Source organism: Ceratotherium simum, chromosome 8 (genome assembly GCF_057802395.1).
Source record: "Ceratotherium simum simum isolate JZ-2026a chromosome 8, ASM5780239v1, whole genome shotgun sequence".
NCBI classification, from domain to species: domain Eukaryota; kingdom Metazoa; phylum Chordata; class Mammalia; order Perissodactyla; family Rhinocerotidae; genus Ceratotherium; species Ceratotherium simum.
In genome coordinates, this window is record NC_141907.1 from 51,602,273 (window position 1) to 51,609,910 (window position 7,638).

The 7,638-nt window shown below is 39.9% G+C and overlaps 1 pseudogene; it reads right to left on the bottom strand.

The window, feature by feature from the left end:
- Positions 1-2,773: 2,773 nt before the first annotated feature.
- Positions 2,774-6,484, bottom strand: LOC101396495 (elongation factor-like GTPase 1; annotated as a pseudogene).
- Positions 6,485-7,638: the final 1,154 nt, after the last annotated feature.

Consider the following 7,638-nt stretch of genomic DNA (forward strand, 5'->3'; position numbering starts at 1 on the left):
TACGAGCGTTAAGACCTGACCTCTCTATGACTCAGTTTCTTTGTTTATAAAATGGAAATAATATCAAATTGTAGAGTGATTGTGACATTGTTGTGAGTATACCAACCTTTAGTTGCTGTACCAGATTTCCGTGCTGCATAACAAATTACAAATTTAGCTTCTTAAAACAATACACTTATGTTATTTCACAGTCTCGGCAGGCCAGGAGTCTGGGAATGGCTCATCCGGGTCCACTACCCAGAGTCTCACAAGGTTGCAGTCAAGGTGTTGGCTGGAGACGGGTTCTCATCTGAGGCTTGGGGGGTCTCTTCCAGGCTCATGTGGTTATTGGCAGAATTCATTTCCTTGCAGCTGTGGAACACAGAGAAGCTTGTTTCTTCAAAGCCAACAGGAGACTCTCTTCAAGAAAGACCTAGTTTCTCTTTCACATGTTTTCACTAATTAAGTCAGGCCCACCCAGGTGAATCTCCCTTTTGATCACTTCAAACTCCACTGATTTGGCACCTTAATTCCATCTGCAAAATCTTACTTTAGAACATAACTTAATCACAGGTGTGGGTCATAGTCACAGGTCCTGCTCTTATTCAGAGCAAGGGGGTTATACAGAGGGTATATATACACCAGGGGATGGGAATCATAGAGCTTTCTTAGAATTCTGCCTACCACAGTTATGTGTCTACAATTGGATATTTTGGTTCTATCCTTTCTGTACATCTGGTAAGACTGTACCTTTCTGCCTCTTTGAAGTTAGGTGCAACTATTTTATTTTCTTTGGCCAATGAAATGGGAGTAGAAGTGATATGCATCATATGCATAGAGAAGCTTTAATAGTCGATAAAAGCATGGTGGTGATGAAGCACGTGTCAGCCTATATCCCTAAAGGACTATGATGTACAGATGCCCTGCTCACCCAAGAGAGACAGGTAATGTGACTAAGAAACTGTTATTGCATTAAGCCACTGAGATTTGGGGAATTCTTTGTTATTTCAACATAACTATTCCATCAGACTGTATAAGCCTCCATCAATATCTAGCACACAATAAGCATTTAGTATATGCAAATTTCATATTATATGTGTTTCAAATATAGATACAGTCAACCCACATTCAGAGACTGGTATTCCAATTTATCACATTTCTTGAATTGACAGAAAATAATATGTTTATTGTTACAAAATTACTTATTCTAAGAAATACAGAGTAGATAATCAGAGCAAAGATAAAACAAAAGCTAACCAATATTGGTAGAGAAATAACTAGTTGAAAGTCATTATACAAGAAAAACCTGATCTATATCCATATCTACATCTATCTATATCTATCTATCCTAATTAGCAGCTCTTTGAATTGCTTCCTTAGCTTATTATGTATACTGTTTACTCAGAAGGTCAAGATTATTGGCACTGTAGGGAATTCCAACTCTCAACCAATCAAGCCGGCAATGGGGGAGGACTAATAGGTGCATGAACCAAATTGAGAACATATATAACAGATGTAATCAATGGCTGCATTGTAAGGCACAGGTGCTACAGGAGGTCAGCGATGGCAGAGGCAGTATGACATAGTTTTGTAAAGGGAGGCTTCATGGAGAAATTAGGGATCTTGAAGGCAGTAGAAATTTACATTAGCAGGCCTGAAAGGGGCTTTTCTGGGAGGTGCATCCTCCCAGAACGTTTAAGGCATGTTTAAGCCAGAGACAATCCTAATTGGAATAAAGATTCTTGTTAGACTTCACGTCTTTTCTCTGAGATTTACATCTATATGTTCAATTGCTAATCGTCTGATGTTTTTATTTATTTTTGAAATTACAAACCTGCTATGTAAACTTACAAACACAGAAAAGTATGTACATCATAACTGTACAGATCAATCAATTTTCACAATAGCACACTTTATGCCCATCATCCAGATAAAGAAACAAGCCCCACTTGTGTTCCCTGCTTGTCAGTACTTCCTTCACCAGGATAGTAACTATCCTCACTTCCAAAATTAAGATTAATTTTGCCTGATTTTAAACTAACATAAACCAAATCAGCATTTATTCTTGTGTCTCTTCTTTTGCCCAATGTTAAGTTTGGAAAATGCATGTGGCAGTAGTACAGTCTTTTTATTGCTGTATAGTATTCATTGTATGCAAATACTATAACTTGGTTACCAATTATACTATTGATGGGTTTGGGCTTCTTTCCAGTCTTTGGCTATGGATAATACGAACATTCTTGCACATGTCTTTTGATGTACATTTGTACTCATTTTTGTTGGGAGTATGATTAGCAGTTAAAATTGCTAGAACATAGGATCTACACATGTTCAATTTTAGTAGATAGTGTCATTTTTCCTGAGAGTTTGCACCAACTTTAACTGCTACCAGCTGTATTTCAGAATTCTAGTCATATAATATCCTGGTCAATAAATGGTATTTTGATTCTTTTTGAATTTCATTCTTTCTTTTGAACTCACAGTGTTACCCCATTGTTGTTATAAATGAATTTCTCATCTGAAATGGTATTCTTAGTCTTCAAGTAAAGGCAAGCAGACTTTTTTCTCTTCCTGGAGTGCAGCCATGTCCAAGAAATCTATGTCCAAGGTGGTGTGTATACCAAATGTCAGAAGTAGAAGCAATCTGCTCAGTCACTGTTATGATGTCAGGCACTGTGGGAACAACTGTAGCCTCTTTTGGTTTAAACCCTGATGGTCCACAGTTAGTCTCCAAGTAGAGAATCTACCAGTAGTAGACGAGGTTTGGCCCATAAGTCTGTACTACAGATATCAGTTATTTATTTGGGTTGAGTATTCTCTGCTTTTCCGTGTGCTCCACAATCTTTCACAGATAAAGACCTTTCTACTTTATCATTGTGTTCATGTACTTCCAGGACTGGTTCTCTGAATCAGCCTTTTCCCCAAAAAGCAAGTACTTCTCCCCAGTGGTTTGCACCCAGAACACTGAGAATGATCTCCCAGGGCTCAATGGCAATTGTGAGCTGGCTTCTTCCTGACTTCATTAGTGAAGAAAGCCTTTCGGCAATAGGTAGCAGAGCCTTGATGATGAGCACGTCTTTCCCTTCTTTCATTTTTTTCTTGAAGCACTCAACCCTCTCTCTTTGGCGAGACAGGGTAGACCTAACCAAGAACATCAGCTGTGGCTGTTTGCCACATATGTACAAAACTGCCATCAGGAGCTGAGGTTTCACTCGAAGCGCATAGCAGCACACTACTTTCATGGTGGCAATTAGCTGTCTTGGAAAGGGGCCACAGCAATCAGGCAGTGACGCTTTTCCTTTCTGAGCAGTCTTCTTCTCAAAGGCAGAGCAGCCATCTTGGTTTTCATCTTGATCGGAATATGATTCATCTTCCCCAGTTCCTCTTTTAATAGACCGCTTTGCTCTTGATTCTACTTATCACTTGCTCCTTGTTACTCAAATTTACTCAGGTTCCATATTTCAAGATAAAACAGATACCTACTCTCCACATATGGGCCAAGAGAGGACCGCTAGTGGAAGGCACTCACAATGCTATTGCCCAAATCTCAGTATTTACTAGCTTCTTTGGAAGCTTGACCAGATGGACCTGGCCATACTAAGTTCTGAAAAGCTTCACTATTATGGGCTAGTTAAGATAGGACCAAATTTTCTTGGGCCAAATGACCAGATTTGGCTAACAGTGTTCCTCCATTTTCTCCCTGTTTGATGTTGCTATAGTTTTTCTTTTAATTCCAAATTCTCTCTTAGATCTTCTGGTGGATCACGTGTATTTCTGTCCTAATTCACAGAGGTGTCAGTTACTCCATAACACAAACCAGATCACTATTTTCTTCTAGAAGTGGACTGACTTCTTCATGCTGAGCATGACAAGTTTATTGGGAGTTGTTTTGGTGATTAGCAAGTAAGAGTCAACTTGGATTCCTTCATGGGTTTTGCTTTCTTTTGTTTGATATAAGACTCTAATTTTTTTTTTGTTTGACGATTTATTCATTTACCATCTCAACTTTTGAGAGTTTTGTGATTGTTTCTATGAATGGAATAATGGGTTCAGATACATCAATTTGAATCTTTACAAACTTTTCTTTTTATATATATGTATTTTTTTTATACAATTTTTTTTCCTGAGGAAGATTCACCCTGAGCTAACATCTGTTACCAATCCTCCTCTTTTTTTGCTTGAGGAAGATTAGCCCTGAGCTAACATCTGTGCCAATCTTCCTCCATTTTGTATGTGGGTCACCACCACAGCATGGCTGATGAGTGGTGTAGGTCCACACCTGGGACCCATGCAAACTTTTCTTTTAAGTCATAAGGCATTGCCGAAAGTGGATTACCCTGGCTATGACTAAAATATGCCCTCCATCCAAATTTCCTGGATTAAATTCCAAGGAATCAGCTTGGTTTAACAGCTTCATTTGTTTGATGAGGTAAGGCATTTCACTTGGGTGTTTTGGTTCAACAGCAACAGTGACAATAGGGATCGCTTCAATAGGAGTGGTATAAATGGTAGGCAGGATGGCAAGCTACAGAGTATTGCAGATATCACCACCAAGTCTTGCAGGCCTCCTGTTCCTAGCACATTTCCTGGAGACAGCTCCTCTAGATTTTCCAGTCCCCAGTTCCATTCTAATGAGAAGATCTATGTTTTTCAGAGGACAGAATGCACATGGGGACTTGGGAAAGGACATCTGATGGAGCTGAGACACCTAACGGTACCTGTTGCAAAAACTCAACAGGACTGTAGTTGGGCCCTCCTCCTTTTCTTTCCTCTTCAAGCCTTTTGCAATGAAACATACTTGATTGTTTCCTTCCTAAGACACAGGTTTAGGGGTCACGATCTCCATCTGCTGTTCATCACCTCTTGACTCTTTTCTCTTCAGATTTGTTTCAAGGGCATTCCCATTTTGGGTGAGCTCCAAAGGCACCTGCCCCTGAGCTGCTGCCAGCTTCCCCAAGTGCCTTTGTCTCACATCTTCATGTCTCTGAGAAATTTCTTCAGGAGTGAGAGATCATGGCTTATTCTGAGGCAAAGCCTTAGCATCAACTGCAACTATTTTAGAAACAAAGATTATAACTGGAGAAGTGTCTTCACTTCCACATTTCATAAAAGCTGCTTTCAGTGCCTGGATTTCTTGTGGAAGAGAATCAGTCATTTGTCCTCATGTGCACATTAGTTTCTCTACTCTCTCAGCTATAATATCAAGGAAGCCACGAAGTTTCTGACACACTATAGCAGGAACAGCTTGGGATATACTGGCCACTGACAGCAAATGGCATTGATCTGAACTTTAGTATCTAAATAATGTGCCTCTTGGGATCCACTATTTTATTGTAGAACTCACTATTTTGGCAATTTTTCTTTTGTTCTTTTTCAAGACAGCATCATATAAACTCCAAATACTTTCCAGGATCCACTTTACAAATGAAAGTTTCTTTCCTTTCGCCTGATCAATCCTCCTAATTTTCTTAGCTTTTATATTCATATAATAATCTCCTCACAGGTTTTCAAAAGAAATTTCTTTTTGATGCCAATCTTTCTGACTGGATTTTGTCAAAGAGTTCAATTTCAAAGTCCTACTGATCCATTGCACTGGTAAACACCACATTTTTGGATCTGGAGAAAACTAAAAGTGAGAATCATCTATATCCTCCAAGCCAGTGCTGCAGTCAGGTACTGGCCCTCCTTGTTCAGAATCTGGATTCACTTGAAATTTAATCTCTTTTTTTGCCCTTTCTTCTAGGAATTTAGAAGTGAAAAAGTCTCTGTGAGTGCATTAATCTCTTCTGAAATATGCTTGAGGTGAGAACAGGTCTTTTGTGGAGTATATTTCTGTTCCACTATCAAGCCATCTTTCTTACTAATTACTAAAACTAGACAGATGTTTTCTATCCAGACTTGTCACAGAACTGCCAGTATCTGCAGACCCTTTCCATCACATCTACCACAATGATGTGCCCATCACAAATGCAACCAGCAACATATACTTCAGAGGTGAAATCCACATGTCCTGGAGAGTCTATTAGATTAATCAGATGCTCCTCATTACCTGGGTAGATGAAGGGCACATGTGGACTGCCAGTCTTTCTGCCCTCAAGCCAGTCAGAGATCTCCACCTACATTTAATCCTGGACAGCCTGACTCTTTTGCATCATGTAGTGAAATGGTAGTGGATTTCACAGTGATCCCTTACTTCTGCTCATTTTCTCTGCAGTCCATATACCTTAACTTACTCTTCCTCAGACATGTCTTGGCTATTATTGGCACTTTGTTCTTCTATACGAATTTTAGAATTAGCGTATCAAGTTCTTGCTTGCCAGGCACCTGCCATTGCTAGATATAAGACAGCCAGGCTAAGAGCCAAAACACAGATTTTGCTGATGTTGGCAGTGTTTCTCCAGAGTTGAATCATCTTATCCAAACTGTTGAACTCCGTGACCACTTTATTTCTTGTGACAGCTTTGGCCCCCAGCTCAGCTCCAGCCTCTGGCACCCAGCACACCATGTTTAAACGAGGCACAGAAAGCTCCAGGATTTTTTTTCTCTGGTAACAAATTCACCTCTCTTTTAAATAAAATACTTGTTGGGAGACTTTGTGGTTGACAGACCCTTCTGGTGCCAATCTGCTCCTTTTAAAGGTCTCAAGAAATGAATCAAACATCTCTGAGACCTTGCTTGGTAGTGGGCTAACAGACTCGGTGGCTACCTGACACTTTGCTTGGCAAAATGACTTCTTTTGGGCTTTGAACAGACATCTCAGCCGTCTCTTTAGAGGAGGGAAGCTAGCTAACTCCGTAGCCAGCCCACTCACTCAAGACTAGCAGAGGGTGACCTCTGCACTCTGCACTAGGAGGAAATAGTGCCCACTTGTGAATGGAGCAATTAAACTCTTTTCCAAAAATCTGTAGCATCTGGAAGAGTGGAGTATATCCTTTCATGGTTAACAACTGTCTTAAAAAAGGAGTTGTATACAGAAAATCATAGTACCATAGAAGTACAGATATAAGTTGGGGTGTAGTGGGAAACTTTTAGAAGTAGAGACGGAATCGCATGCCCAGAATCTCTTGTTATTCTATCCCACAGCCTCCACTGAGCGTAAACAGATGGCATGCACACTGGCTACCATTTGAGGAGGGAGTAAGACTGCCCCAGTAATGCTCTACTTGGTTATAGGGACAGGGGAGCAGGGAAAATATATGGGGCTATGTAAGAATGAAACCTTCTTGGCTTGGGAATTGACTGTGTTAGAAGGGGCAATATTCTGAAACCCAGATCTGCTGAGCCAGGTATCTGGCAAGATACCAAAAGGGAAAAGAAATAAGCTACCATCACCTTCCAGATCTGTCTTCAGTGTAATGTAAAAATCTAGTCATGAAAGTATTCTTCTTTATTATCTCCTAGATGTGCTTTGTTTTTTTACACCTCTGATATTTAAACCTGCAATCCATCTTGAACTGCTTTTGTGTGTACAATATAAAGTAGAAGTCGATGTGTGTGTATATATGAGTGTGTAAATATATTTTCCCTTATGGAAATCTAATTATCACAGAACAATTTGTTGCAAAGGCTATCTTTCCTGAGTCCACTGCCACTGTAGTGGCACATTTGTAAAGTAACTATATGTGTAGGTTTGTTGCTTGACTCTCTCTTCCTTGTTTT